The sequence below is a fragment of the Sprattus sprattus genome, assembly GCF_963457725.1.
Source record: "Sprattus sprattus genome assembly, chromosome: 9".
Classification (NCBI taxonomy): Eukaryota; Metazoa; Chordata; class Actinopteri; order Clupeiformes; family Clupeidae; genus Sprattus; species Sprattus sprattus.
In genome coordinates this window covers 14,519,072-14,525,618 of record NC_137928.1, presented here as the reverse complement: position 1 = coordinate 14,525,618, position 6,547 = coordinate 14,519,072, and positions in this window count along the sequence as shown.

The following is a 6,547-nucleotide window of genomic DNA, read 5'->3' as shown; positions in this document are numbered from 1 at the left end:
ATCGTTTTGTCTTATACGAGTTTATCCTTAGAACCCCCAGTGAAGCCGAGTGCGCACTCTACTCTGGGAGTCTCTTCCTCCTGGGCTTTATTGAAAGGTGTCTCAGTAGAAGATATTTGTAAGGCTGCGAGTTGGAGTTCTCGCCACACTTTCATTAGATTCTATATGTTAGCTGTTTCGAGACCCAGTTTCTTGCATGGGGTCTTACAAGCTGGAGATCAATAGCTCCCCAGAGCCTGTAAATGGTTATTAATATGAACGGTCGTCTACGCTCTAGTCTACGTGAGAAGAATTATTGATAATGTATGTGTTCATTAGCTTTTATATGTTAAATGCAGATGAACCGTTATATGAGGAAATCATGTAGGCGGGTGATTGGAGATCACTCTAGTCTACGTGAGAAGAAGGTTTACAGTAATAATGTATGAGTTCATCAGCTTTTATATAATAAATGCAAATTAACCGATATAGAGGTGAATCATGTAGGCTGGTGATCAGAGATCGTTGTAGCCTATGTGAAAATTATTGCCCCGTGATGTTAACCACCAGCTGCCGTGTGAGCCTCTTGGGAGGTGAGAAGTATGGGGAGCTGATAAAGGTTGATTGACACTGTATTTCACGCGTGAAGGGATACGGTCCAATCTGTTATGTCGCAGTCATCCGCGACAGGGAACGTCTGGGTTACTTACGTAACCTCGGTTCCCTTAGCAGGGACCAGACATAACAAGTGTTGCGTGTACAGTGTTCATTTTCTTGGAATGGGTGTTTTTTATGTTACGCTCAAATGTCCAAGAGAACAAGATGTGCCGGGCACTCCTATTTAAGCGGTCCTGAGGGGGCGGGCTCAGGAGATGATTGACACATCTCAGCCTTCCGGCGTGAATGAATAGTGTTTCGAATTGGAGCCGTGACTGTGTCACGTTGTATCTGTTATGTCTGCTCCCTGCTAAGGGAACCAAGGTTACATAGGTAGCTGTAAATATACCTTCGCTTTCATTTGAGATTGTTTCATCTTCAGTTAATATGAGAAATATCGCTTTAAGAAGTCAGAATATTAAAGTGAAATGTGAAACAATTCAAACAGTAAACGTCTATTTGTTTGGGCTATAGGCAGGTGAGTTGGAGGGCAGGAGCAGCCCCTGTCCAAGTAAAAAAAAGCTAAAGCACCTTCAGTATAGGCATGCAAAAGATGGACAGTTAAATACATTAGCTCTATTAATAATTGTGAAAATTGAAATAAATAAAATGTATACTGCACTGCACAGAGATCAGAAATGGCATTTAAAACTGTGAAATTCTGTTTATGTTTTTTAATTCCTTCTTCCAAATCTTTTACAAAATAAAATTAGATTGTGCCCTATAGTTAAAGGATACAGTACAGTATGATTCAATTTTTTAATGTATCCAAATAAAATGTTTGCCTGGTTTCGGGAAGAATTGCACCTTATTCCTGAGCCTATTTGGGCACCTGCTGTTTGTTTAATTTTTTCACCACTTTAACAAATAATCTAAAGCTGACGGAGATTCTGTGATGCCAATTGCTGTCGGGAAAAATGGCAGATAGCAACAAAGCTGAAAGAGGCCTTACAATATTGACCTTTTGATGGATGTCAATCAAACTCATTTGTGCTATAATGTTTTGGAGTTTTGTAATGATCGTGTGAAAAGCCCTAATCCCTAATCCTTCTGTGAATTGCTCAGAGAGTCTAAAGCAGACTCGGTTAATGAAAAAGAAAAAAAAAAATGAATTTTTTTGGCTCTTTTTCAGTCTCGTAGCCACAACTTGGCCTGAGCCATTCAGATTAACATTCCACCACATAACTCTGGCATTAGTGCTCCTACCTGCTGCGAGGCTCCCATGGTGCAGTTCTTCATTAGAGGAGCTAGTAGCCCTCAATCATGTTCAGCAAGCCCTCAATCATGTTCAGCAAGTATGCATTATGTATCAATCTTCAGTCAAAAATCAATCTTTCCCTCCTTATGTGCATGTCTATCCTAAAGTAAGTGACAATTGTAAGTCCTGTTTTCTGAGTTACACATGTGTGTGTGAGTATGTGTATCTGAGTGTGTGTGTGTGTGTGTGTGTGTGTGTGTGTGTGTGTGTGTGTGTGTGTGTGTGTGTGTGTGTGTGTGAGTATGTGTATCTGAGTGTGTGTGTGTGTGTGTGTGTATGTGTGTGTATGTGTGTGTGTGTGTGTGTGTGTGTGTGTGTGTGTGTGTGTGTGGCACTGCACTGTTTTTAATAACGGGTCAATTTGGGCCACGCAGCAGCAGAGATACCGAGAAACACAGCAGGTAACGCCAAAGTCAACATGTGGATGCATTAATGAGGGGAGATCCCACTGGGTCACAACAGGTCTGCCTCTTGGAGAGATGGAGAAAGACAAGGACAGAGGACAGAGGGTAGGAGAGAAGAATAGAGGAAAAGAGTGGAGAGAGAGAGAGAGAGAGAGAGAGAGAGAGCATAGCACTAAAGAGAAAGATATATAGAAAGAATGAGTGAGAGAGAGATAGCATAGCACTAAAGAGAAAGATAGATAGAAAGAATGAGTGAGAGAAAGAGATTGCATAGCACTAAAGAGAAAGATAGATCGAAAGAATGAGTGAGAGAGAGATAGCATAGCATTACAGATAAAGATAGATAGAAAGAAAGAGTGAAAGAGAGACAGCATAGCACTAAAGAGAAAGATAGATAGAAAGAGATAGTGACAGAGAGAGATAGCATAGCATTAAAGGGATAGATAGATAGAAAGAAAAAGTGATAGAAAGACAGCATAGCACTAAAGAAATAGACATAGGCAGACATATAGAAAGATAGATAGATAGATAGATAGATAGATAGATAGATAGATAGATTAGATAGATAGATAGATAGATAGATAGATAGATAGATAGATAGATAGATAGATAGATAGATAGACAGATTGGATAGATGGATAGATAGATAGATAGATAGATAGATAGATAGATAGATAGATAGATAGATAGATAGATAGACAGATAGCATATAAAGAGAAAGTGTGAGAGAGATCACTGAAGAAATCAAAGAGATGAAAAGAAAGAGAGGTCACACTGAAGATGGAATCTTCTAGAAAGTAACAATGCTTTCCTCTGTGGTTTGTCTGTCACCACTTGGATCATCTCTCTTTCTTTCTGTCAGCACCCCTCTCAGAAAGCTTCCACAGACTTGAGGAATAAAGATTAAATCCACTGGAAATGTACTGAACCTGACACGCTGTTGCTTTAAAAATGGGCTCATGGTTATTGGAAAGGTACTCTAAACTCCCCCATACACACTCATTAAGGGAGAACAATGGCAACCTCCAGGCCAAAACTTGGGCAGGTTTCAGAAACGCCCAAACATGGGGTCTGTTGTTCTGTGTGTGGTGATATTAAGAGTAGTTATAGTAGTTTGGCTGACCAATGTGAGAGCGGTGCCAGATCTATAACATTTAGCGGCTCCCTTAAGAAGTTAATAACAAGACATCTGCTAATAACAAAGTTAACAAAGCAAAAATACAAGAAACTCTTAAAGCAGCGGTAAGATGATAAACGCAAAAAAAAATAAAAATAGCAAACAAAGTGCCTTACCTTCAAAAGTCACACAAAAACCTTGCAAATACCAACAACAGTCCAAGTTGGCACTAATCCAAGCCCACTAGCATGTCCCACTGTGAAGACTTTTCTCACATTTCCAGAGGCCTCAGAGCAACACAGTGCATAGAGCTAGCCCAACTACTGGGAACAACAGGCATGTTGATCTGCCTTTCACGTTATCCTGTTCTATCAAAATGAATTTTGAAGTCAACACCAAACCTAGTTGCCCATAAAAACATACCTTAAAAAGTATCAATCGGCTGTAGAGTATCTTTCATTTCAAGAGGACAAAAAAGGACATGCTTTGTTGGTGTCTTTTTTTATTTATTGCCTGACTTGATGAAAGACAGTGTGTTAGCACGTTGAATAGTGTCTGTATTGGAGATGGCCTTTCCGAAAGAGGATATGGTAATAACTAGGAGATACACATCAGTCAGCTGTAATCTGTGGTCATTTTGTTTTTAATGTGCTTGAATATTGAAGGAGTGGGAAGCAACAATGCATCATGCAGCTTGCTCAAGACGAATCTGGTTATAGTTTTTAATGTGATTGCAAGTAGTGTCAGTCTTGCATGAAACATCGCTGATCTGTTCATAATATAACAACCAGCGGCGTAACAATGACTTGGCGGGCCTGAGTGCAGATCTCACCAACGGGCCCCCTAACCGACCTATCGTCAGGCGAAATTATTGAGTGTTGAGCTTAGCGTAATGAATTTATGATGTACAATACACATTATGGGTTGCTACAATATGTTTTAATGAAAACACCAATGAACACAGCATTTAATCGATCAAACTGATTTTGGAGAAACAGTGTATAATGAGCAGAGAGACAACACATGGGAAAACATTAATACAACTTCTTCAGGAGGTAATCAAACATTATTGTGAATTACGAACATTTGCATGGATTTATGGGAACAGCCACAGTTAGCGTCTTGTCTGTTGCAATCAATAATAATAAAAAAAACTTCATCCAACAATATCACTCAGGCCTATCCGCAATGTAACTTATTCTTTTTTTGACATTGAAGCCAAAAAATAAATTTCAATACATTTCAAGTAGCATAAGGCGTATGAAAAAAACATAATGTGCATGATGTTAGAATGGCATCCTACGAGCCTTGCGTTGAGCCAAATCCTCAACAATTTCAGAAATGTTCAACTCCCTGGCTCTGATGCTTTCGATGGACAGGGTAGCTAATCTACTCAGTGTCTCCTGCCCCATGCTGCTCCTTAAGTAGGTCTTAATCATCTTTAGTTTAGAAAATGATCGCTCTGCTGTGGCTACGGTCACAGGTACGATAAGAAAAAATAGCAGAGCACTGACTGGCACCTCCTCAACCTGGTCCTCATGATCACTGTCAACTCCTGCTTCGGTTTGACAATCGCTGACCACACCTGACTTACTGCAATCCTCTCTGTCCGACTCATTAGGCCTGCAACAGGAAATTGAAAGTAGTATAGTGAAATACTATGGTCTAAAAAAAACCTGTCACTTAAATGGTGAATGTTTGATTTTATTTTCGTTAGATATGCTAGCTTAACATTTAGCCTATCTAGCTTTAGCTATTTTCCGACTACATCCTGCAAATAGTTTAAAATATCTAACCTGGCTGCTGCCTTAGCCTATAGGCCTATAATTGATTGTATGACGTTTAATAGCCACGTCTAAATGCATTAAATTAGGCTATACCAGACAGTAAACATTATGTGATTAGCCTACCCTGGTGGCTGAGTTTCACACTCATTGCTGTTGGGCTGGGGGTCAGACGTAGCGTCCTCCTGAGCACTCTTCGCAGAAGATAATTGAAAGAAGATAATTGAAAGTAGATAATTTTTTCAGCTTTTCCACTCTTTCATCCTGCTCTTTGCGTTCAGACCGCTTCCTGCAGCCACTTTTGTGTTTGAAAGGGGTAGCCTACCAATCACTTACTCAACACGCAATGCAACACAACAAGACAGGATGGGAAAAAAATCGCAACATGTGTGGGTTGGATGGCAATTACTTAATAAAAACTAGTTTTGTTTACTTCAGCAAAAGACAAATCAGGCCAAATGAATTATTTGCTGTTGTTAAGACTGACTGTTGTTAAAATGTTTATTGGGCAGGTGATAGCTCATGATTATGAATAACTGACACCATAATTGAGATGTTTCTTCAATGTTAAAGCAGATGGTTTGGCCGACAAGGTTGTCTCACTTCTATGATGAGATCGAGGATGGGCCCCCTTTCCCCACTTCCTGCACTCCCCATAGTTACGCCACTGATAACAACCGTTGTTGCACAATCCAGAGCCTGCAAGGGCAATCACTTGACATATGTTCATCATTAATCCTCGTGTTGTTGCTTGAATGATGAGTCATTTCTGCTTATATTGGTCATCTCAAACATCAATCTCCATGTTGGCTGTCAACAGGGAAGATAACAGCTCAAATAGTTTGATGTTGGGGCCTCCAACCACTCATGTTACTATGTCGCAAGAGTTTTCATCTCAATCATCTCAGTCATGTTTATTCAGTTGATTTGATTGAGATGTGGGGAATCTTTGAGATTCTGTTCATATTCCTCTTCGGTGTGAAATGGTGCCTCTGGTCTCTATAAGCCAAAAAGGTGTCTTAAAGGCAAAGTCCGGTTTAGTGAAAGCTTGTTGATATTTGAGCATAACAGCCAATTAAATGACAGCCCTCCTTTCTGTGCTCCTGATGTAACCTGATGCTGATTGGATTGGATGGTTTGTGGTTTAGTCCGAGCCACTATGTTTGTTTCCCATTTCCAGAGCCAGGACTGTGTATAAAAACTAGAGTTGTTTTGCTAGTGCACACTTTCAATGGAGAGCTAGCCGGCCATGAAGATGCAAGATGTTCTGCCATTTTCCTATAATTGTTTTTCTTTTTCTTATTATTTGTGTTAGTTTTCTGCAGTCTTCCTGCAGCCTATATATCAA